Below are 27,283 nucleotides of genomic sequence, written 5' to 3' on the forward strand. Positions count from 1 at the left end.
AGAGGGTTCCTACAAGACTGATCTCAGGGAGGAATGGGTTCTGAAAGGGGCTTGAGGAACTTCTGGGGGCTGGTCATGTTCTCATTTTTTTATCTGGATGCTATTAACGTATTCTGTCTGATGTATTCTCACTGTCTGAGAATTCTTTGAACTACTCACCTATGATTTGTGAATGCTTCTGTATGTATGCTATACTTCAATATAAAATTTACTTAAACCAAAAGAATGGTTGTCCATCTGGTGAGGTAAGACAAAGTACCTGCCTCTGACATCCAATAATAAGTGATTTTTTCCTGGGACAAAGCACCACCTAAAAGAACCATCATCCTTTTTCACTAATATACTTAATTTCTTAATCCTAAAAGTAAACATTTGGAAGGAAGGTTGGGCAATCTACTTCCATAGTGATACTGCCTCGGAAACCCAAGGAGGGGTCGCTATGAGTCGGGGCCAACTCAAGGGCACATAACAGCAACAACAAAAGTAAACATTAAAATATTGCTGCTCTGTTCAAGGTTCAGGAGCTCTGGTAGCATAGTGCCTAAGGCACTTGACTGCTAACCAGAAGGCTGGAAGTTCATACCCATCAGTCACTCCTCTCAGAAGGAAGGTTCGACAATCTACCTCTGTAGTGATACCACCTTGGAACCCAAGGAGGGGTTGCTATGGGTCAGGCTGACTCCACAGCACAAAACACCACCACCACTCAGGGTGCAGAGCTTCCTGCATCCCTACCCTGGCTCTCTCTGTTCTCCCACTAATCTGCAACACCCATTTGTCATCAGCGATGCTGAACTCCTCACAGATAGGTGACACCACAAAACTATGCGATACTTCTAGGCTGCATTCATCCTGGATGCCCTACCCAGAATGTCATGGCCATACTAAGAAAGTCACAGACTTTCCATAGAACCCAACTCAAATTAGGCACCTAGTGTTTGATCTCCACATGAATGAACTGTTTCTCTGAACATGAAAAATCTTCAACAGACTCAGAATCTGCCCTTAGGCTCCAACTAGGGTCCAGCTCAGCTTCAACAGAAGCCTGTGGACATTCAAATAAATAGAAGAGATGGGATTGAGCTTCAGGAGTTTTTAACATTTTTTGTATGGGTCACCACCTATGAATTCTTTCATTTTATCTCCCAAAACATTTTTGGAATTATTATGTCCAAATGCCTGAACAGTGTTCCCATCTATTATGATAGGTGTAGCATTAGACCAGGAAGGGAGGGGTACTAGGGCAGAAGTGTGGGGAAAGGCAAGGAGGTCTAACAGTTGTGTGAGAGCTTAAAATCAGAGGCACTTGGTGTGTGTAAATAAAGCAGTCTGAAAGCAGAGCCTTAACTCTGTTTTAAAGTCTTGATATGAGTCTAGAATCCATGTTGAGTTTCAAAAGCTGCCTTTTCTAATAGCAGTTCCTTTAACCTTGTTGCTGACCTAAGCTTGATGTTGATCATGTACCTAAAGGACACATTCTTTTTTGTTGAAGTCCTCGATTTGTTGCCAAAAGGTCTTTCCACTATGGTGAAACGGAGGTAAGATATGATAACTTATGTTTGAAGGGTATTGATGTACAGCATCAATAAAACTTTATAATGAGCCCTCAGAAACACACATGATTGAGAAAGCAACTTTTATAGTAAACCAAACCAAACTCACTGCCATCAAGTCGGATCTGACTCATATTGACCCTGCCTTGGGTCTCTGAGGCAGTATCACTACAAAAGTAGATTGCCCAATCTTCCCTCCAAGGAGTTGCTGGTGGGTTTGAACCTCCAGCCTTCTGGTTAGCAGTCAAATGCCTTTGGCACTATGCCACCAGAGCTTCCCAACTTTTATAGTAGGTTATCCAGAAAAAAACCTGTCCTTCCATTGTCCTGTGACCATCCTCTAATAAACTGAAGATCATGTGCACTTGTAATTATGTATGTACCCTTAACCAATCATCTAATCCCATGTATATGTTATCTACATATCCCTGCTAAATCCCTACTCTTAGATATCCTGCCTATGACTCTCCTGATTGTCTTCAATCAATTAAGATTTTGTAATGTTTTGTTCCTGCTCCAAATGTCCAAAAAATATTTTCTTCCTTGTTGTCCAGTAGAATAACCATCTTCACTCTGTGAATTTGAATACCTTCTCAATCTGGACTGTCTCTATCTCTCAATAACCTTCTTTTGCTTTTGCTTTAAGCAGACTCCCATGATGTTCTATAACACAGGTCAACAACACTCTCCTTAGACAAAAATTTAATTACATTATTAGAAGGTGGATATGATGGTTCCTTTGAAGCACTGGGCTTTTAAAGATAATGCCTATCGATGCCAAAGGAAGTGATTATATTTAAAAATCAAAGCTGTCCATAGGGAATCCATTACATAGTTTGTTAAATCTGGACATTTTATCAGAAGTAACTCTGGATCAAATCTGTCCTGAGGGTGAATATGGAACCTGGCTGGAGGACTAATCCTTTTAGACTTAGAGTGTTCTGTGCTCAGAAGGAAACAGAGCCAAGGGCAAAGGGCAGGACTTTGTTCTTCAGTTCTGGCCCAGGACATAACACAGCTCTCTGGGTGCTGCTGAGTGATTTAACCGGCTGCCCCAGGCACTGCTCCTGTGGAGTCCAGCTCTAAAAGTTGGCTGGGTTATTCAGTGACACAGGACTTCCTTCAGCCTGCTCTGGGAGGCAAAAGATATGGAGGGATCCCTATCAGCACAGGCACATTCCTTTCCCTCCCTCCACCTCTCTTAATCCCTGCCCCCCTGCAGTGTCTTGATTTATTTTGACTGTTCAGTCATGGATGGACAATTTTTCCCTCCCCCTTCTTTTCCATTTGTTCCCAGGAAATTGCAATTTAGCTCTTTTTGGCATTATAGCTTAGTGCCTAGTGCTCCTCAAAATGTAATGTGGAGGTCCATGGCCTAAGGATCTTGTTACAATGCATACTCTGTTTTGAAGTCTGGGTGGGACTCTGCATTTCTATTGAGTTCCCAGGCCACGATGATGCTACAGATGTTGGGCTGAGAAGCCTTACACAATTTACTTGGGCTGAGGCTCATGCTGCAGAAGTGTTCATTGGTCCATTTCCAGGGCATTACTGGATTCCAGAACACACCAGGTACAAAGATTTATGGAGCGGAGTCACAGTCCCTGCCTCTAGAGCTAGCAAGTGATATGAATACCTCACCATGTCTGCCAGTGTGTCTGTAGTTTGCTTTTCACTGATGGGAAATAGGCACAGAAATAAGAATGAACTTGCCCAAGGGAAGGAAGATTGGGAAATCTACTTCCATAGTGATACTGCCTCAGAAACCCAAGGAGTTGCTATGAGTTGGATCTGACTTCACAGCAGTGGGTTGCATTATATCTCTAGTTATGGTTCCATTTTGGCATGAGTTGTCCATTAATGTTAAGGAGACAAGATTGGGGTGAGATGTACCTATAGTCACCACCTTACTAGAGAGTGTGACTCACTCAAGTCACCACTCATAGTTTCCTTGAGAGTATGGTGTGCATCCAATATGTATGAATGCTCTGGCAAAGATCTTTTGCTCTGGATCCTACATATGGTCTGTCATCATCTAACATCTGGTTCTTGGTATTTGAGCCAGCAGCCTATTGTCTGACCTGATTTACCAGCTTCTGAAGCCCTGTGAGCCAGCATCCTGTCATCTGACCTGGCAGTTAACATTAGTTAGCCCCTGCAACCACGTGAATGAGGAAATCCCTCCAGACTGATGTTTGACCCACTGATTTGGGACTTGCCAGCCTCCACAACTGCATGAGCCCTCTCCTTGGAAGTTCATGAGCTTTGTGAGATGTCACAGTGAATTATGGAACTCTAATGGGAGCTCTGGTAGCATAGTGGCTAAGACACTTGCCTGCTAACCAGACGGCTGGTGGTTCAAACCCACCAGCCACTCCTCGGAAGGAAGGTTGGGCATTCCTACTTCCGTTGTGATACTACCTCAGAAACCCAAGGAGGGGTCGCTATGAGTCGGAGCTGACTCAACGGCACATAACAACAACAACAACAACATGTGAAAAGCAGAGGGGAAAGGAAAGAAAAGCAAGAGCATCCAGGACAGAATGAGCAAGTGGTAGGGATCCTGGTAAGGGAGAGGGTGGAGAGGTTTCGAACAGCTAAGGCAAGCAAACTTGTCTATCGGTTTGTTGTGCTCTGGTGGTGTGTTGCTATGAGGCTTGAGTCTGTGCCACTGGTGTTTCAAATGCCAGCAGGGTTGCACATAGTGCGCAGGTTTTGGTGCAGCTTGAAGACTGAGACAGACTAGGAAGAAGGAGAAAGCCATCCACTTCTCAAAGAATTGGCCAGGGAAAACCTTATGACTAGCAGAGAAACACTGTCTGTTACATTACTACACAACTATATGAATAGCCCAAAAACACTGTCTGATACAGTGCAGGACAAACCACTTAGGTTGGAGGGCTCTCAAAATAAGACTGGGAAAGTGCTGCATCATAGAGTAGAACCAAACTTACTGATATGAATAAAGTAAAGCTTTTGAGACCTCCATCTGCTGATGTGACATGACTCAAATTGAGGAGAAACAGCTGCAAACACCCATTAATAATTGGAATATGGAATGTATAAAGTATGAATCTAGGAAAATTGGAAGTTGTCAAAAATGAAACGGAATGCATAAAGATTGATATCCTAGACATTAGTGAGCTGAAATGGACTGGTTTTGGCCATTTTTGCCATTTTGAATCAGACAACCATATGATCTACTATGCTGGGAATGACAATTTGAAGAGGAATGGCATGGCATTCATCATCACAATGGATATTTCAAGATCTGTCCTGAAGTACAATGCTGTCAGTGATAGGATTATATTGATATGTCTACAAGGAAGACCAGTTAATATGACTATTATTCAAATTTATGCACCAACAACCAAAGCAAAAAATGAGGAAATTGAAGATTTTTATCAACTTCTGCAGTCTGAAGTTAACCAAACATGCAATGAAGATGTGTTAATTATCACTTGTGACTGGAATGCAAAAGTTGGAAACAAAGAAGAATCACCAGCAGTTGGAAAATTTGGTCTTGGTGACAGAAATAATGCTGGAGATCTCATGATAGAATTTTGCAGGACCAACAACTTATTCATTGAAAATATCTTTTTTCAACAACACAAATGGAGGCTATACACATGGACTTCACCAGATGGAATACACAGGAATCAGATTGACTACATCTGTGGTAAGAGGTGATGGAAAAGCTCAATATCTTCAGCCAAAACCAGGTCAGGAGCTGATTGTAGAACAGACCATGAACTGCTTATATGCAAATTCAGCTTGAATTTGAAGACAATTAAAACAAGTCCAAGAGAGCCAAAATATGACCTTGAATATATCCCTCCTGGATTTAGAGACCATCTAAAGAATAGATTCAATGTGTTGAACACCAATGATCAGAAACTAGAAAGATTATGGAATGACATCAAGAACATCATCCATGAAGAAAGCAAGAGTTCATTAAAAAGATGAGAAAAAAAGAAAAGATCAAAATGGATGACAGAAGAGATTCTGAGGCTTCCCCTTGAGCAGAGAATAGCCAAAGCAAATTGAAGAAATGACAAGATAAAAGAGCTGAACAGAAGATTTCAAAGAGCAGCTAGAGTAGACAAAGCCAATTACTATAACGAAATGTGCAAAGCCTTGGAGTTAGAAAACCAAAAGGGAAGAACATGCTCAGCATTTCTCAAGCTGAAAGAACTGAGGAAAAAACTTAGGTCTGGGGTTGCAATATTGAAAGATTCTATCGGCAATATTGAAAGATTCTATTCTAGGAGCTCTGGTAGCTTAGTGCCTAAGGCACTTGACTGCTAACCAGAAGGCTAGCGGTTCAAACCCTCCAGCCACTCTTCGGAAGGAAGGCAATCTACTTCCATAGTGATATTACCTTGGAAACCCAAGGAGGGGTCGCTATGAGTCGGGTCTGACTCAACGACACATAACAACAACAACATACAGCAGCTCACATTCACTTTGTCTCGTGACGTTGACTGCAATTTCCCACAATGCAACAGCTCCCCTCACACTTCCTTCCTCCCCATAGTTACCTCTTCCCTGTGTCCTTCCCTCCCATGCACTCCTGCCCTCTGGGCTGTCTCCCTGTGCATACACAGCTATTCTACTCTCCTAAGATTGATCTCTCCAAGGAATGTATCTCCCTAATGCAAATGTTCAGCTCATGTGCCTGTCTTTTGTTTGGCTGGAGTGGGTTCAATTCCAGACCTGAAGGGCAACTAGGGGCCATAGTCTCAGTGGTTCCATCAGGATCTATGTGTCCTTGTTTTTATCTTCTAAATCTTCTACTTAGTTTTTCATTTCTGCTATCATAATTTTAATATCCAAGAATTATTTTTTGTTCTCTGAATATTTTTTATAATGTTCTGTTCTATTGCATGCTTGCAATTATCTTCTTTTATCATTAATATCTATCTATATTAATGATTTTTTTACAGGTTTTCTCCTTGCAAAAATCTGTTTTCTCTAAATTTCCATTCTCTTTTTGTCTCCATCCAGTTACTTCTCCCTCTACGTTTCATTTTTACTTTGTTTTTTACTTTCTCTCTCTCTCTCTCTCTCATTTTTTAATCGTGATTTAGGTGCAAATTTACAGAGCAAAGTTTGTTTAACATACAACATTTCTTGCACATTTGGTTTCACTCCCCAATTACCATCCCCAACCCTAACCCACTCTCCTCCCCTCCCTTCCCAGATGCACCCCCCGCCCCGTGCCCCTCATAGTTATGCACTCCTGTCCTGCATTTTCTCCATGTGAATGTTGCCCCTCTGGTGCCCTGTGGTCGATTGCTCCAAGGGATGCATTTGTATGTGGGTGTGTCACCCTGGATTGAGTGGTCTGCATGTATGTCTTATTTACTATTGGGCTGAGAGCCAGCCCCTGGCAGTGAGTTTTATTCCAGGCCCTAAGGGTATCGCAGGGCCATAGTATTGGGGGTCCCACCAGACACCATCTGACCAATAATTCTGATCACTATTGTGTTTTTGGATTTTGTTCCACATTTTTCCTCCCACTTTATCCAGGATCTCCAGTTTTCATCCTTTCCTGAGTGGTTGACATTGGTAGCCAGGCACCATCTAGTTCTTCTGGTCTCAAGGTCCATCATGTCCTAGGGCTGATTGCTTCCAAATGCCCTTGTTGTTTTGCACTCTTCTTCTCTTCTGATGATAGGAGATCATTAGCTGCATCTTAGATGGCCGTTTGAAAGCTTTTAAGACCCAGTCACTACTCACCAACAGAGGTTGTGGAACAAGATTTTTATATATTTTGTTGTGCCAATTGAGTATAGTGTTCCCCAATACTATGATCCTGAGTCAGTAGATCCATTGGATCTCTTCCACAGTGTCTGGCTGTCTGTGAGGAATTTCTCTATGTCTGTCTGCTGCTGTTTCTGTTATGATTGCGGGTATTTTGTATCACTGGTATCTGTGCAAGATTAGCCTCAGTTGAATCTATCCTTGGTCTAAAGTATAATCTTGTTCACTGTTTTCTTACTTTTTATTGTGATTTGTGTGAAAATTTATAGAGCAAATTGTTTTTCCATTCAACAATTAATACAAATTGATTTTAATCCCCAAAATGTAATAGCACTCTTTCCATTTCTTCCTTGTTTATCATTTCCATTTGTCCTTTTTTTTTTTTTTAATCCTTTCTGCATTCTGAGTGTACCCTTGGGAAAATGCTACCCTTTACATCTTGTATGGTTGATTACTCTAAGGAGTACATACCTCCCTGGTGTTATTGTTCACCTTATAGGCCTGTCTATGTTTTGGCTAAAAGTTGAGCCTTAGGAGTGAGTTCAGTTCCAGGCTTGAAAGATGTCTAAGAACAATTGTCTTTGGGGTTCCAGCAGATTCTATCAGACCAGTAAGCCTTGTGTTTATTATGATTATGAGTTTTATTCCACATTTTTCTCCCACTCTATCCAGGACCTCCTATTGTTATCCCTTATAGAGTAGTCAACAGTGATAGCCAAGCACATCTAGTTCTTCTAGCCTTGGAGTCATGGAGGCAGATGTTTGCATGGTCCATTAGTCCTTTTATACTAACTGTTTCCATGCATCTTTGATTTTATTCACTCTTCTTTGTTCCAGATGGGGAGAGACCAATAGTTGCACATAGATGGCCCCTCATAAGCTATCGAGACCCCAGTCTCTATTCACCAAAATAGAATGTAGAACATTGTCTTTGTGGCGTATATTATACCAATTGACCTTAGTGTCCTCCACAACTACGATCTTGGGACCCCAGACCCAGTGACTCATTCCCTCAAGGTGTTTGATTATGGATAAGCAATTTTCGTAACTTTGCCCCCCTGTATGCTCTACTATATTCATGGATATATTTTCAGCACATAAAAATATGTATGTAGAAATATCCTTTGTCAAACCTTTATGTATTCGTGTGTGTAGTCTCATTCGCTTTCCCATCCCTGCTCAGCTTGCATGTCTATCTATGTATCCACTTATAAATTATTGTTATATTGTAGGATAAATTACTATTATTACAAGATTGTATATATTATAGCATTTACCTTTGTTGCTTTTAACTCTTGTGCTCCTCCCAGTGTCTTCCTTTACCTTGATCATTTTGTGCTGACCTCCTTCTTATTGTATATTGTCCTTCTCTTCACCCAAGTTAATATGCATCTCCCCTCTAGTTAGTGATTTATGCTCCCTTCCACTTCCACTCCCAATAACCACAAAAGAATGTCGCTGTGTATAAACTTTTTCTTGACTTTTTAAAGTAACGATCTCATACAGTATTTGTCCTTTTGTGATTGATTAATTTCACTCAGTGTAATGTCCTCTAGGTTTGCAGATTGATCATTATTCTTTAGTTATACAGCATTCCATTGTGTGTGTACCATAGATTGTTTGTCCATTAATCCATTAATGTGCACTTAAGTTATTTTCATCTTTTTGCTATTGTAAACAGTACTGCGATGACATGAGTGTGCACATATCTGTATGTGTCACAGCTCTTGTTTCTTTAGGATATATTCTTTACAGTGGGATTGCTGAGTGATATGGTATTTTTATTTCTAACTTTTTAAGGAAGGACCATACCTTTTTCTATAGGGGTTGCACCATTTTACAGTCCCACCAGTAGTATATAAGGGATCCGGTCTCTCCATACCCTTGTCAGCATATGTTATTTTCTGTTATTTTTTGAAGTTTATTGGTAACATTGGGGTGAAATTGTATCTCATTGTTGTTTTGATTGGCATCTGTCCAATGGCTAATGATCGTTAGCATTTCTTCCTATGTTTGTTGGCCACCTGAATGTCTTCTTTGGTGAAGTGTCTGTTCATGTCCTCTGCCCATCTTTTGATTGGATTTATTGTCTTTTTGTTGTTGAGATGTTGTAATTTTCTATAAATGTTAGAGATTAGCTCCTTGTCTGATATGTCATTGTTGTTGTTGTTGTTATGTGCCGTCGAGTCAAACCCGACTCATAGCGACCCCTCCTTGGGTTTCCGAGGCAGTATCACTACGGAAGTAGGATTGCCCAACCTTCCTTCCGAGGAGTGGCTGGTGGGTTTGAACCACCAGCCGTCTGGTTAGCAGGCAAGTGTCTTAGCCACTATGCTACCAGAGCTCCCGATATGTCATTAGCAAAATATATTTTCCAATCTATAGATTTTCTTTTTACTCTTTTGATGAAATCTTTTGATGCACATAAGTGTTTAATTTTTAGGAGGCCCCAGTTGTCTAGACTGTCTTCTGTTATTTGTGTGCTTTTAGTTATGTTTGATAGTATTTATGTCGGGGCCGACTCGACGGCACATAACAACAACAACAACAATGTCATGCATTATGACCCCTAAATTTGCACCTATTATTTCTTTGATGGTTGTGATAGTTAAGTTTTGTGTCAACTTGTCTGGGCCTGGTTTTGAGTGGCTGGGTAGCTAGATAAAATTATTTCCCATGATGAGACTGGTAATCAACTGGAATCTACTGTGAGCAGCTGAGTAGCTGCCTTAGGGATGTGGTCTGCTTCCAGTATATAAGAAGACAGCTTTGAGAAAGGTCTCAAGCCTTTTGACACACTTTGGCCCTGGATGTAGCAAAATCTTCATCTCAGTGGCTTACCATGTTGTTTGCCAATCTTGAAACTGTTAATGAACTTGAACTTCTTGCCTGCTGTGTTGCTTAATAAACTTGGGACTGTGCCATTTTATTTATTAGCCTTAGGTTTGTCAACCTGAACAGTCAGCAACTGCCTGAGTTAAAGATACCTCCACCTCCAGTGGGCTGGGAGCAAGACCCAGAGCTGAAGACCAAGGTTGAGGGGCTTTCGCCAAGCCCCTAGAGCTGGCACTTTGAATTCAGACTTCCAGCCTGCCAAATTGTAAGTGAATAAATCTGTTTGTTAATGACATCCATGTGTGATATTTTCTGTTAGAGCAGCACTGTTGTTGTTGTTTTGTTGTTATGTGCCGTTAAGTTGCACCCGACTCATAGTGACCCCTCCTTGGGTTTCCGAGGCAGTATCACCATGGAAGTAGATTGCCCAACCTTCCTTCCGAGGAGTGACTGGTGGGTTTGAACCGCCAGTCTTCTGGTTAGCAGTCAAGTGCCTTAGGCACTAACCAAAACAGAATTTGATACCAAGAGTGGGGTGTGGCTCTGACAGATAACTAAAATGTAGAGATGGGAGTGGAGTGCGTCCTTGGGTCCTTGACCCAAGATTTCTATGCAAAGAGACACTGGCAGAGAGACCCCAGCAGAGAGACCTCAGCAGCAGCAGAGCTGAGAGAAAGGCATGATATGGCAACAGGCTTACCAGCCCACAGAGGAAAAAGCTAGATGCTTTTGGGTAGGCAGCTTCCTGGCAGAGTGGGTTACCTTTGGGCATTAATTGGTAGAAGGTACCAATATGAGATTGAGTAGCATAGTGGAGTGGCTTGCCTTTGAGCATTAATTGGCAAAAGCTGAGAGACCAAGCAGAGCTGCTTCAGCCTCAAAGGGTAGGACTGTGGCCTCTGGGAGTAGAATCATCACAGGTTTCTAGGTTTCAAAGAGTCAGGCTTTTACCAACTTGGTTCTGGAGTGTGGGGCTGCCATTCATGAGGGCCAGTGGCAAGGGGCCATAGTGACTGCCCAAAAGTGAGGGAGCAGGACTGTCATGCCCAAGAAGCAGAGGAACAGGGCCTGCCAAGCCAAGAGGGTGAGGTCACCACTTGAACTAGGGGACAGGAGCCTCCCAGTGAAGGAGATGTGTATTGATGCCAAGTTGACAAGGGGTGGAATTGTGGTGGTTGTGTGTCAACTTGGCTGGGCCTGACTTTGAGTGGCTTGGCAACTGGATGTAGTTATTCTCCATGATGAGACTGGTAATCAACTCTATGGTAGAATCTACTGGAGCAACTTAGTAGCTGCTTTAGGGATGTGGTCTGCTTCCTGTATATAGGAAGACAGCTTTGAGAAAGGTTTTGAGGTTTTTGGCACACTTGGGCCCTGCATGTGGCCGAGTCTTCATCTCAGTGGCCTGCCGTACTGTCTGCTGATCTTGGGACTATTAATGGACTTGAATTAGTCACCTGTCATGCTGCTTAATCATCTTGGGACTGTGCCATTTTACTTGTCGACCTTGGGTATGTCAGCCTGAGCTAAGAGATGCCTCCAACTTCAGTGGGCCAGGAACAAGAGGCAGAGCTGAAGCCCAAGGTTGAGAGGCTTTCACCAAGCCACTAAAACTGGCACTTTGAATTCAGACTTCTAGCATCCTAAACTGTAAGAGAATAAATCCCTGTTTGTTAAAGCCATCCATTTGTGGTGTTTTCTGCTGGAGCGACAGTAGGTAACCAAAACGATCCTTATAGTTTTAGGTTTATGATCCATCTTGAGCAGTTTTTATATATAGTGAGACGTATGGATTCTTTTCATTTTTCTGCAAATATATATCCAGTTTCCTACCACTGTTTATTAAAGAGACTATTTCTTCTCAACTTAATGGCTTTCAGCCCTTTGTCAAAGAAGAGCTGTCCATAGGTTGTTGTGAGGTACTATTGAGTCAGCTCTGACTCATAGTGACCCTATGTAAAACAGAACAAAACACTGCCTGGTCCTATACCTTCTTCACAAACCTTGCTATACTTGAGCTCTTCATTGCAACCACTATGTCAATTTATCAAACTGAGGGTCTTCCCCTTTTTCTCTGACCCTCTATGTTACAAAACATGATATCTTTCTCCAGGGAATGATCCCTTCTGACAACATGACCAAAGTAAGTAAGATGAAGTCTAGCCATTCTCACTTCCAAAGAGCATTCTGGCTGCACTTCCTCCAGGACAGTTTTGTTCATTCTTCTGGCAGTCCATGGTACTTTTATTATTCTTCACCAACACCACAATTCAAAAGCATAAACTCTTTTTTGGTTTTCCTTATTCACTGTCCAGCTTTTACATGCATATGATGCTATTAAAAATACCATGGCTTGGGTTAGGTGCACCTTAATCTTCAAAGTGGCATTTTTGCTCTTCAGCACTTTAAAGAGGTCTTTGCAGCAAATTTGCCCAGTGCAATATGACATCTGATTTCCTGACTGCTGCTTTCATGGTGCTGATTGTGGATCCAAGTAAAATGAAATCTTTGACAACTTCTGTCTTTTCTCCATTTATTGTGATGTTGCTTACTGGTCCAGTTGTGAGGATTTTTGTTTTCATTGTGTTGAGGTGTAATCCATACGGAAGACTGTAGTCTTTGATCTTCATCAGTAAGTGCTTCAGGTCATCTTCAAGCAAAGTTGTGTCATCTGCACAGGGTGTTAATTGTTTTTCCTCCAATCTTGTTGCCACATTTCTCTTCATATTATCCAGCTTCTCATGTTATTTGTTCAGCATACAGATTGAATAAGTATGGTGAAAAGATACAACCCTGACACACACCCTTGCTGATTTTAAACCATGCAGTATCCCCTTGTTCTGTTTGAATGACAGCTTCCTGGTCTATGTGCAGATTCCTCATGAGCACAATTAAGTGTTCTGGAATTCCCATTCTTCACAATGTTATCCAAAATGTGTTATGATCCACAAAGTTGAATGCTTTTGTATAGTAGATAAAACACAAGCAGACATCTTTCTGGTGTTCTTTACTTTCAGCCAAGATCCATCTGACATCAGCAATGATGACCCTCATTCCACATTCTCCACTGAATGCAATTTGCATTCCTAGAAATTCTCTGTCAATATACCATTGCAACCGTTTTTGAATTATCTTCAGCAAGATTTTACTTGCATGTGATATTAAAGATATTGTTGAATAATTTTCACTTTCTGCTGGATCACCTTTGTTTGGGAGGGGTGTAAATATGGATCTCTTCCAGTCAGTTAGCCAGGTAGCTGTGTTCCAAATTTCTTGGTATTGCCAAGCACCTCCAGCACGGCATCTGTTTGTTGAAATATCTCAGTGGGTATTCTGTCAATTCCTGAAGGCTTTTTTTTCACCAACACCTTCAGCGCAGCTTCAACTTTTTCTTTAAATACTTTTGTTTTGAGTATTTTTATTTTTATTGTGATTTGGATGAAAGTTTACAACGCAAATTTATTTCCCAAACAGCAGTTCATATGCATTTTGTTTCATGACATTGACAGCACTTCCTCACAATTTAGCAGCTCTCTTTCCACTTCTTCCTTGTAGTTACAGCTTCCCTGTGTCCTTCTTTCCTACTCATGCCTGCCCCCTGAGATATCTCTGTGCAAATGTTGCCCTTCTGTTCTCCCATGATGGATCGTTCTAAGGAGTGCATCTACCTGATGTAAATGTTCAGCCTGTATGCCGGTCTATTGTGTAGCTGGAAGCCATGGGAGTGAGTTCAATTCCAGACCTGAAGGGCAGCTAGTGGCCATGGTTTCAGGAGTCTCACCAGGCTCTATCAGAGCAGTAAACCTGGCTTTTTTTTGTGTGTGTGTGATTTTTAGTTTTGTTCCACATTGTTATTCCACTCTATCCAGGATCTCTCACACTGATCCCTTTCTGAATGGTTAACATTGGATACTGGGCACCATCTAGTTCTTCTGGTCTCATAGTCATATATGCTCTGGATCACATGCTGTACCAGTTGCTAGTTCTAATTGCTTCTATGAATCTTTGATTTTCTTCATTCTTCTTTGCTCTGGATGAGGAGAGACCCATCGTTGTATCTAGATGGCTGCATGCAAGCTTTTAAGATCCTAGTCGCTCCTCACCAAAGTAAGAGGTGGAACAATGTTTTGTGTAGTATATTATGCCAATTGAGCTTGATGTCCCCTGCAACTATGGTCCTGAGCCCACTGGTTCAACTACTCAGTCCTTCTGGGTAGCTGGCTGTGACCAAGAAGTGACTACAACCTTGCCCCTTGTCAGCTCTACTATATGCCTGAGAATTCTTACAGATCATACAAATACACTTATAGAACCATTGTCTGCCAACCCTATACATAGTCTTGGATACACTCTCTACTTCATAGACATACCTAATAGTTCACCCTGTCCACCCATCTATCTGCCCATATACCCATGTTTGCTTTCACTGACAATGCAGAACAGTATGTGCAAAAGGGTTTGTCTGTGTTGTCTGTATCTCCCATGTACCTTTCTCTGTCTTCCTCTTCCTCAATGCCACCATGTTGATCACTCACATTTGGTACATTGCCCTTCTCTTCACCCAAATCAATACTTATCTCTACCTATCTAACAATGTTCCCTAACCTCCCCTCCTACCCCTGGTAACCAACAAAGAAAATTTCCTTCCATAAACCTTTCCTTGACTTTTACAATAATGGACTAATACAATATTTGTCCTTCTGTGATTGACTTATTTCACTCAGCATAATACCCTCCAAGTTCATCCTCCTTATGCAGTGTTTTGCAGATTCTACATTATTCTTTAGAATTCCATTGTATGTATGTACCATAATTTGGTTATCCATTCTTCAGTTGATGGACAGCTACGTTGTTTCCATTTTTTGGCTATTGTAAATAGTGCTTCAATGAACATGGGTGTGCATATATCTCTACTTGTCATGGCTCTCATTTCTTTAGGATATATATCTAGTAATGGAATGGCTGGGTCAAATGGTATTTCTATTTCCAACTTTTTAAGGAATCACCATACTGGTTTGCACAGCAATTGTGCCATTTTATGGTCCCATCAGTCCTGTATGAGAGTCCCAATCTCTCCGCATCCTCGCCAGCATTTGTTATTTTCTGTCTCATTGAACTTTGCTACCAGAGCTGGGGTAAGATGGTATCTCATTGTTGTTTTGATTTGCATCTCTCTGATGGCTAATGATCATGAGCATTTCTTCATATGTTGTTGGCCGCCTGAATATCCTCCTTGGTTAAGTGTCTATTCATGTCTTCTGCCCATTTTTTAATTAGATTATTTGTCTTTTGTTATTGAGGTGTTGGAGTTTTCTATATATTCTAGAGATAAGTCCCTTGTCAGATATTTCATTACCAAATATTTTTTCCCAATCTATAGGATCTCTTTTGACTCTTTTGGAGAAGTCTTTGGAAGCACATAAAAATTTAATTTTTAGAAGGTTCCAATCATCTAGTTTCTCTTCTGCTGTATGTGCATTTTGGGTTATGCTTGGTAGTCTATTTATGCCATATATTAGGGTCCCTAAATTTTCCCCTAGTTTTTCCTTGAGGAGCTCTATAGTTTTAGGTTTCACATTTAAGTCTTTGATCCATCTGGAGTTAGTTTTTGTGTATGGTGTGAGGTAAAGATCTTATTTCATTTTTCTGCAAATGGATCTCCAGTTCTGCCAGAACCATTTATTAAACAAACATTCTTTTCCCCATTTAATGGATTTCAGCCCTTTGTTAAAGATCAGCTGACCAAAGGTAAATGGATCTGTTCCAAGTTCTCAATTCTATTTCATTGGTGTATGTGTCTGTGTAATAATGTTTTTATGTAGTATCTTATGCCAGTTGAACTTGATACCCCCTACAACCATGGTCCTGAGCCACAGGTTCAACAACTTCCTCCATCAGGAAAGTTGACTGTGCCTAAGAAGTTATCATAACTTTGCCCGCTGTTAGTTCTGTTTTTAAGGACTTTCTTACTGCATATGCAAGTATGCATGTAGAAATATTACCTGCCAACCTTATATATCATCATGAGTATATTCTCTTTTGCATAGACATACCTAATCATTCAGCCTGTCTACTCATATATTTACCTGTAAATTAATGTTTGTTGTCACTGATAACACAGTATTATGTATGTAAAAAGGTTTATTTTTGTTGTTTGTACCTCCTGTGCACCTCTCTGTGTCTTCCTTTTCCTTAATGTTATTGTTTTGGTCACTCTCTTTTGCAATTACATTATTTCTTGATCATATACCACCTCCTGAAATAGGTAAACATCAACCAATTTCTTTTTTGTACAGTGACTCTGTGTAATCCTTTCATCCTCTTTTGATGCTTCCTGCATCATTCAATATTTTGCCCATAGAATCTTTCAGTATTGCAGTTGATGGCTTGAATATTTTCTTCAGTTCTTTCAGCTTGAGAAATGCCATGTTCTTCCCTTTTAGTTCTCTAACTCCAGGTCTTTGTACATTTCATTATAATTGACTTTGTCTTCTTGAGCTGTTCTTTGAAATCTGTTCAGCTTTTTAATCTTGTCCTTTTTTTTTTCCATTTGCTTTAACTACTCTCCATTCAAGAGCAAGTTTCAGAGTCTCTTCTGACATCTGTTTTGGTCTTTTCTTCCTTTCTTGTCTTTTTAATGACGTTTTGCTTTCTTCATGTATAATGTTCTTGATGTCATCCCACAATTCGTCAGGTTTTCAGTCATTGGTGCTAAATGTGTCAAATCTATTCTTCAGACAATATTCAAATTCAGGTAGGATATAATCAAGGTCATATTTTGGCTCTCATGGACTTTTTTTAATTGTCTTCAACTTTAACTTGAACTTGGATATGAGCAATTGATGGCCTTTTCCACAGTCAGCCCTTAGCCTTGTTTTGGCTGAAGATATTGAGCTTCTCCATCGTGTCTTTCCACAGATGTTGTTAATCTGATTCCTATGCACTCCAACTGGTAAGGTCCATGTCTATAGCTGCCATTTATATTCTTGAGAAAAGGTATTTGCAATGAATAAGTCATTGGTCTTACAAAACTCTATCATGTGATCTCCAGCATCATTTCTATCACCGAGGCCATATTTTCCAACTACCAATGATTCTTCTTTACTTCTAATGTTCACATTCCAATCACCAGTGATAATCAATACATCCTGATTGTGTGTTTGGTCAATTTCAGACTGCAGATGTTGGTAAAAATCTTCAATTTCCTCATCTTTGGCTTTAATAGTTGGTGTGTAAATTTGAGTAGTATTAACTAGTCTTCCTTGTAGACATTTGGATATTATCCTATAGCTAATAGAATTGTACTTCAGGATGGATCTTGAAACATTCCTTGTGATGATGAATGCCACATCATTCTTCATTTTTCCATTCCAGGCATAGTAGATCATATGATGGTCTGATTCAAAATGGTCAAAACCAACCCATTTCAGGTCACTAATGCCTCAGATATCAATCTTTATGTGTTCCTTTTCATTTTTGACAACTTCCAATTTTCCTACATTCATACTTCGTACATTCTACATTCCAATTATTGATGGATGTTTGCAGCTGTTTCTTCCCATTTTGAGTCATGCTCCATCAGCAAATGGAGGTCCCAAAAGATTTACTCCATCCACATCGTTAAGGTTGACTCTACTTTGAGGAGGCAGCCCTTGTCTAGTCACATTTTGAGTGCCTTCCAACTTGAGGGGCTCATCTTCCAGCACTATATCAGACAGTGTTTCAGGACTATTCATAAAATTTTCCAGTAATGTATCAGACTATGTTTCACTACTATTCATAAGGTTTTCACTGGCCAATTCTTAGAGAAGTGGATGTCCCCATCTTTCTTCTCAATCTGTCTTAGTCTGCAAGCTCTGCTGAAAGCTGTTCACTATGAGTGACCCTGTTAGTATTTGAAATATCTGTGGCATAGCCTCTGGCCTCACAGCAACATGCAAGCCACCAAAGTATGACAAACTGATGTTATAGGAGTGATGTTATAGGACCACATCATCTGCAAATAGAGATAGTTTCAGGTTTTTTTGTTTGTTTGTTTGTTTGTTTACCAATTTGGACACCTTCTATTTCCCTTTCTTGCCTTATTGCTTTGGCTATAAGGACTTACAATATAATATTGAATAAGAGTGGTGACAAAAGGCATTCTAGTCTGGTCCCCATTTGCAAGATGAACATTTTCAGTCTCTTTCCGTTGAGAATAATGTTGGCCATTGGCCAACATTATTCATATGTCCTTAATTACTGACAAAAAACCCACTGCCTTCAAGTCAATTTATATATATATTGACTCTACAGAACAGAACAGAACTGCCCAACAGGGTTTCCAAGGGTATACATCTTTACAGAAGCAGCCTGCCTCATCTTTCTCCAGCAAAGTGGTGGGTGGCTTTGATCTGCCAGGCTTTTGGTTAGCAGCCAAATGCTTTAACCACTGTGCCACCAGAGCTCCTTTGCCCTTAATTATGTTGAGTAATTTTCCTTCTATTCATATTTTGATGGATGCTTTTATCAAGAATAGGTGTTGGTTCCACCAATCTCTATGCAACCTGAGAGCCTGTTTTTTTTTTTTATGATTTTTTAGTTTTGTTCCATGCTTTTTTCCTACTCTATCCAGGACCTTTTCAGAACAGTCAGTAGTGGCCCTTGATCACCATTCAAGCCTGGAAGTGAAATCACTCTCATGGCTCAACTTTCAGTCAAAAAATAGACAGATCTATAAGGTAAACAATAACATCATAGAGGTACACACTCCTTAGAAAAATCAGCAATACAAGATCAAAAGAGCAGCATTTTCCCAAGGACAATGCTCAAAAGGCAGAAAAGAATAGCAAAGAAGGAGGAATGGAAATGGAAAATACAGGGAGGAAGTGGGAAGAGTGATGGTGCATTGTGAGGACTGTAATCAATGTCATGAAAAAAAAATGAATATAAATTGTTGAATGGAAAAGCAATTTACTCTGTAAACCTTAACCCAAACAAAAAGTTAAAAAAAAAAAAAAAGGAATGGGTTTTGGATTTTGTCAAATACATTTTTTGCAGGAATTGATATGATCATGTGGCTCTTTCCCTTTGCTTTATTTATATGATGGATTATACTGATTGTTTTCCTAATGTTGAACCATTCATACCTGGTATGAATCCCACTTGGTCATGATGTATTATTTTTTTATATATTTTTGCAGTCTATTGGCTAGGATTTTCCTGAAGAATATTGGTCTATCATTTTCTTTTTAAGTGTGTCTTTACCTGGTTTTGGTATCAGGGTTATGCTTGCTTTATAGAATGAGTTTGGGAGTATTCCATCATTTTCTATGTTCTAGAATAGTTTTACCAGAATTGGTGTCAACTCTTCTCTGAATGTTTGGTAGAATTTGCTAGTGAAGCCATCTGGGTCAGGCCTTTTTATTGTTGGGAATTTTTTTCTATGACCTATTCAATTTCTTCTTATCTGCTCAAATACACTACTTCAGATTATCTTAGTTTGGATAGGTAATGTGTTTCTAGAAATTTGTCCATTTCATATAGGTTTTCAAATGTGTTGGAGTACCATTCTTCATAGTATTCTGTTGCTATTTTTTGTCTTCCAGTTGGTTCTGTTGTGACATCACTTATTTCATTTCTTATTTGTGGTATTTGTGCCTTCTCTTTCTTTTTCTTTGTTAAATTTGCCAGTGGTTGGTCAATTTTTTTAATCATTTCAAAGAACCAGCTTCTAGTCTTTTTGATTATTTCTATCATTTTTCTATTTTCTGCTTCATTTATTTAGGCTAGAATCTTTATTATTTCCTTTCTTCTGGTGACTGTAGGTTTTTTGTTCTTCTTTTTCTAATTGTTGTATGTTGGTTTTGAATCTTTCTTCTTTTTTGATGTGTATTTATTGCTATAAATTGTCCTCTGAGCACTGCTTTTGCTGTCTTCCAAAGATTTTAGTATGTTATACTTTTATTCTTGTTTGATTCAGGGAATTTTTAAATTTCATTTTCTTTTCTTCTATTATCCAGTAGTTTTGTTGTTGTTGTTGTTATGTGCCATCAAGTCACATCTGACTCATAGTGACCCCTCCTTGGGTTGCCGAGGCAGTACCTTAGGCACTACTCTACCAGAGCTCCCATCCAGTAGTTTTAACAGGGTGCTATTCAGTTTCCATATATTTAATTTTTTCCCTGGATCTTCCTGTTGATTTTTAATTCTGAGAAGATGCTTTGTAGTATTTTAATGTTTTTATATTTATTGAGGCTTGATTTGTGGCCTAAAAAAATGATCTATTCTGGAGAATATCCATGTGTGCTGGAAAAGACCCTGTGTTGTGCTGTCATTGGGTGGCGTGTTCTGTATATGTCTATGAGGTCTAGTTGGTTGATTGTACTATTTAGATCTTCTATATCTTTGCTGAGGAGCTCTGGTAGCATAATGCCTAAGGCACTTGACTGCTAACCAGAAGGCTGGCAGTTCAAATCCACCAGCCACTCCTCAGAAGGAAGGTTGAGCAATCCTACTTCCGTAGTGATACTGCCTCGGAAACCCAAGGAGGGGTTGCTATGAGTTGGGGCCGACTCGACAGCAAATAACAACAACAACATATCTTTGTTGAGTTTCTTTCTGGTTATCCCACCCTTCAACAAAAGTGGTGTGTTACATGTAAATGCACATAACAAAATAACAACAACTGATTCATACTTGTCAATAATTACATATCTCACAAGGGACTTATCTCTAAAATTTATAGAAAATTCCAACACCTCAACAGCAAAATGATTAACAGTCCAATTTTAAAAAATGTGCAGAAGACATGAATAGATATTTTACCAAGGAGGATATTCAGGTGCCAGCAAATACAGGAAGAAATGCTCACAATCATTAGCCATCAGAGAGATGCAAATCAAAACAACAATGAGATACCATCTCACCCCAACACTAATGGCAAAGTTCAACAAGACAGAAAATAACAAATGCTGGTGAGGATTTGGAGAGATTGGGACTTTTGTACACAGCTGGTGGGACTGTAAAATGATAAAACACTATGGAAAACAGTATGTTGATTCCTTAAAAAGTTGGAATTAGAAATTCCATTTGACCCATCAATCCCATTACTGGGTATGTATCCTAAAGAAGTGAGAGCCATGACAAGAACAGATATATGCACACTCATGTTTATCACAGTCACCCCTGGCCTTGTTAGCCTTAGCAGCCAGCAGCTGCCTGAGTGAAGAGACACCTCTAGCTCCAGTGGACCAAGAAAAAGAAGGAGAGGTGAAGCCCAAGATCAATGGGCTTTTACCCAGCCCATAGGGCAGCTTGGCACTTTGAACTCAAACTTCTAGCCTCCCAAACTGTAAGAGAATAAACCCTGTTTACTAAAGCCACCCATTTGTGGTATCTTCTGTTAGAGCAGCACTAGAGGTAACCAAAACAGAATATGGTACTGAGAGAGTTGAGTGCTGCTCTGACAGTTACCTTAAATGTAGAGACAGGAGTGGAGTGCATCCTTAACAAGAGACACAAGCAGAAACACTGGCATGAAAGATGACAGCAGCAGAGCCAAGAAACCAGCATGAGACAGCAACAGTCTTGTCAGCTTTCAGAGTGAGAAAGATGAGTGTCTTTTGGGCAAGAAGGTTCCTGGTGGAGTGGGTTGCCATTGAGTATTGATTGGTAGAAGCTGAGAGAAGAAGGAAATGGGAAGCAGAGCTGCATCAGCCTCAAAAGTTAGGACCACAGCCTCTGAGGGTGGAACCACCACAGCCTCCTAGGTTTCAAAGAGTCAGACCTTCACCCACTTGGTTCTGGAGTGTGGGGATGCTCATTCATCTGGGCCAGTGGAATGGGGCCCTAGCCACTGCCCAAGAGTGAGGGGGCAGGGCTGCCATGCCCAAGAGGTAAAGGAATGGGGACCTCCCAGGCCAATGGGGTGAGTCACCACTGAGATGAACTAGGGGACTGGAACCACCTAGTGAAGGAGACCTGAACAGGTGTCATCCAATGAAGATCTGTACAGGTCCCAAGTTCACAATTTTACTTGCATGTGATTTTGGTTTTGTTACTTCCTGCCACTCTGACAGGTATATACCACCAATGGGGTGGCTGTAACAAACAGGAGTTTATTCTCTTACAGTTTTGGAGGCTAGAAGTCTGAGTTCAAAGTGCCAGGCTTTAGGAGCTGGGTGAAAACTCCTCAGCCTTGGGCTTCACTCTGCCTCCTGCTCCAGGCCTAATGACCCTGGAGGCTTTCTTCACTCAGGCAGCTGCTGGCTGCTGAGACTGACAAACCCAAGGTCAACAAGTAAAAAGGCACAGTCCCAGTATTACCAAACAGCATGGCAGGCCACTAATTCAAGTCCAGAAAAAGTCCCAAGACCAGCAGGGCATATCAGCCTGCTGAACAATGAATTGGCTACATTCAGGGTTCAAGTGTGCCAAAAAGCTGGAGACCTTCCCCAAAGCTGCTTCTTATATACTGGAAGCAAACCACATCCCTAAAGCAGCCATTCAGCTGCTCTAGGAGATTCCACCATGGAATTGATTGCCAATCTCACCATGAAGAATAACTACATCTAGCTGCCCAGCCACTCAACTAGGCCCAACCATGTTGACACACAAGCTTAACTACCACACCCTACTATACTTCCTTTTGTCACATGGCAATTCTATAAACGTACCCTGCACTTCCACATACATGTTTTTGCAAATGAGTTTGCATATACTGTTCCTTCTGCCTGAAAACTCATCTGAATATTCCTCCTCTTGACTGCCTTGTAAACTCTACCAGACCTTCAACTTCTCACTTAAATAGCCTCCCTCTGGACACATTTTACTCCCATGCATCTTTTCAGGAAGAATTATTTATATACCTGTTTCTCACTAATTGACATGACGATTGGTATGGATCAGGACATTATGTGAAAATCAGCATTATGCAAAAGTGGAGAATGATGACATCAGATCACAAAAAGTCAAATAACTACATCATTGCATAAGTGCCTGCAGTGTAGTAAATTACTTAGTATGGCTTTTCTACCCATAAGTTATTGTAAACTCAGTGGTGGAATGAGCAACCGAGGAGCTCCTGATTGTAAATGTTATCCACCTGGGTTATTTCTGTTTGGTGTGGTACAATGCAATGTTATGGGAGGTTCACTCTCAGGTGATAAGAATTCTGTTATTATGATTGGTTGGTTTGGCCACTCTGCAAAGGTCAAAAGGAGGCCTCCTAGAGGCAGAACTCTCTCTGACTGCTGGTTGAGGAAGATGTGCTGCTGAAAGAGACACGTGCTCCTGAAAGAGTCACATGCTGCTGGGAAAGAGACGCAAGAGACACACATTGCTGAGTAAGACACCGAGAGACATGCACTGCTGGAGGAGAGACTGTGAGAGACTTGGCTGAGAGACGGCGGGCTGGGGAGAGAGACTGAGCATTTTTCCTGAACTCAAATTGTAGCCTGGTGCTTCCCTAATAAATCTCATAATCTGTGAGTTCTGTGTGGCCACTGCAGTGAATTATTGAACCCAGGAGAGAGGTGGTGGGTACTTTGGGAGGAACGGTTGGTGAAAGGGCTGGAGGGAGGCAGCATGTCTGGCCTTGCAGTAATAGGCCTTGGGCTATTGATGGTGATTCTACCTTCCTCTTGTGGGGTTCTAGGAGGTCTGAATATGTGGCCTCCTTGTCCTTTTTGCAGTGCCAAACCTTGAGAATCATGGCCCAGCCAAATTGACACATAATATTAACCATCATACCCAGTATTACTCTTGCCTCATATGTCAGTGCTCATTACTGCCAGACATACATCACTAATGCAAAAAACAGTCAGATAGTAGATTTTTCTTCCTTTTATCATAAGTGAAAAAATGTCAGATAAAGAGATAGTCGATAAGTGAGGAGTAGGTATATTCTTTCTTTGAGCCCATAGTAAAATGTCCAAACTTCTATTATTAATACTTATCATATGGTACCATAATTATTGGCTCACATGTTGGTTTCTTCGACTAGACTGTAGTTTTCTTGAAATCAAGGAGCATGTTTTATTCATTTTGTATCCCCAACACTAAATTTGTAACAGGCCTAATAGATCTTTGGTGAATGGATGAATGAACACAGATGGTATAATTACATGTATACCCATACCAATCCTCATTCTTTAAAAAAAGTGTTTCCTTCTTTACTAAGATACCATTTGTGAATAGTACACCCATTCCTCCCACAGAAATTCAATGAGCAGAAATTTGCTATTATATAATTTATAAACCAGGGCACTGATTATACATTGCTCAGATTCGTCAGGTCTTCTCAGCTAAACAATCCTGTAAGTGGGCTCCCCCGCCCTGGTATTGCAGTGACTGCAAAATTTTAAATCAATGCCTTTGCTCCGTTTGTTTCTGTCTCCTTTCAGCTTAGAGCAGGCAATTTGGGCTTCACTGTTAGCAGTTTCCAGAAATGCTCAGGCATGCTCAAAACCAACAAAGAGCAAGGCAAGCTATCCTGCCCTGGAACGTGGTGGAGTTCAAGGGCTTTTCAGGCATCATATTTTGCTTTTGTTTTATTCTGTGCCAAATATCATAACAACTCTAGCAACTTTGCAGGTATATTTTGGCTTAGTATTAAACTAAGCACTAATGTTAATATTGGTTTTTCTTTTTTAATATATATTTTTTTCCTTTCTAGAAATACAATGTTAACATTTTCTAGGCTTTGACAGCAATGAGTATGATGAGTCTTGAAACTGTCCCATATATCTGGCACTCAGCTATAGGGCTCAAAACTCATTTCCCCTGGGAAACCCACTGGGACTAAATAAATTGACAACCATTTCAAATATCACTTTAGACAGTGGCCTCTGTATTCTTATATGCAGGCTTGATTTTGTTTTTGTAGAGATTTATTTTAAATATCCTTAGTCTGAAAAATCCTAAAATTATTCTCAGAAAAAAATCCACTGTCCAACTTCATCCCCTAAGCTGTAGACTTTAAAAATTAATTCAGGACATGAATTCCCTTATCTAACCATCCAATAATAAACTATATAGACTACATAAAAACAAAAAACACTGCCATCAAGTTGAACTCAACTCATAGCAAGCCCTCCTTGGGTTTCCGAGGCAGTATCACTATGGAAGTAGATTACCCAACCTTCCTTCCGAGGAGTGGCTGGTGAGTTTGAACTGCTAACCTTCTGGTTAGCAGTCAGATGCCTTAGGCACTATGCCACCAGAGCTCCCAAAGATTACTATATTCTCTATTAATGGGCTTATTTACTAATCTTATATCTTCTGAGATAAAATGTAAGTTCCAGAATGAATAAGGACCTTGTCTATATTCTTGATGTATCTTTAGCACCTGGCATATAGCATGTTCTCAATAAAAATCCAGTGAATTAATCAATGGATTGTGTTTGTGAAAAATAGTGTGGCATCAGAACACCTCTCACTTCATGTGGAGTGCAAAGAATCACCACCAACATCAGCCAGTTTTGACACCAGCTGTCCTTTCCATGGCATTCTCTATTTCTCTTCTGGTTTTGATAATTCATTGCAATGGCCACACAGAACTCAGAATAAACTCATGACTATGGGGTTTAAGACCAAGAACAGCTCAAAATACAGTTCTTCAGTCAGGACAGCTTCTTATCTGTGCTCACAGGCAACTGTCTCTCTTGGCTCTTGGACCCTCAACCCCTCAGCTCCTCAGCCCAACCTCTGCCCCGTTACAAAGCTCTTTAGCCCCCTGATAAGTGCCTGGAGGCACCCCACTCCATAAAGAAGCCTCTTGATTGAAGATATTTAGCTCTCTCACTCTGTGAGTCAGCATGCTCACTAGAGCTACCTTGCTCTGTGGGCCAGGAAGCTCACCATGCCATCTTGTGCCAGTTTCCTTGTTCTTCCCACTCATCCCAATGCCACTTGACTCTGCTCTGCTTGCTGCAACTTCTCACTGTCTCTGGTGTTTCAGCTCTTTCTCTGTCCTAGGTCTAGGAGGTTTCAGTACAGAGACCCTGGTTCTAAAGGACACACTCTGCTTCTGGCTCTTCTTTTTTTTTTTTTTCATCTTAGATAATATTTTATTATTTATTTATTTACTTTCTGTTTTAAGAGTGTGTTTTATATTCAATGTAATGCATACATTTAGTTTCATTCCCCATTTGCCATGTCCAACCCTAACCCAGTCTCCTCCCCTCCCTACCCTGCATCCCTTGCCCTGTGCCCCTCATATTTATGCACTCCTGTTTGGCCTTCATTTCCTCAGTTTGACTGTTTGTCCTCTGGTTGTTCTGACTACATAGTGCCGCTCTGACAAGAATATATCACGAATAGGATGGCCTTAACGAACAGGAGTTTATTCTTACAATTTGGAGGCTTTAAGTCCAAGTTCAAAGTGCCAGGCTCTAGGGGCTGGGTGAAAGCCCCTCAACCTTGGTGTCCAGCTCTGCCTCCTGCTCCTGGCCCACTGGAGCTAGAGGCATTTCTTCACTCAGACAGCCACTGGCTGCTGAGGCTGAGAAGCCCCAAGGTTGACAAGTAAAAAGGCACAGTCCCGATGTTACCAATCCACATGGAAGGCCATTAACTTAAGTCCACTGTAAGTCCCATAGTCGACAGAGCATAGCAGGCTGCTGAGCAATGACACAGCTACATGCAGGGTCCAAGTGTGCCAAAGGTTAGAGACCATTCTCAAAGCTTCTCCTTATATACAGGAAGCAGACCACATACCCAAAGGCAGCTACTCAGCTGATCCCAGTAGAGTCTACCATGGAGTTGATTACTAATCTCATCATGGAGAATACTACATCCAGCTGCCCAGCCACTCAACCAGGCCTAGCTGAGTTGACATACAAACATAACCATCACACTGGTATCCCATAGTCTATTGCTCTACAGGATGTATTACCATAGAGTATGTGGGTGCGTTATCCTGGGTTAAGTGGTCTGCGTGTACATCTTGTTAACTATTGGGCTGAGGGCCCGCTCCTGGCGGTGAGTTTCTTTCCAGGTGCAGAATGTATTCCAGGGCCATAGTATTGGGAATCTCACCAGATTTCATCTGACCAGTAATTCTGGTCATTATTGAGGTTTTGGATTTTGTTCCACATTTTCCTTCCCACTCTATCCAGGATCTCCAGATTTGATCCTTTCCTGAGTGG

This window comes from Orycteropus afer, unplaced genomic scaffold (assembly GCF_000298275.1).
Source record: "Orycteropus afer afer isolate SDZICR_OR568_19922 unplaced genomic scaffold, OryAfe1.0 scaffold00377, whole genome shotgun sequence".
NCBI classification, from domain to species: Eukaryota; Metazoa; Chordata; class Mammalia; order Tubulidentata; family Orycteropodidae; genus Orycteropus; species Orycteropus afer.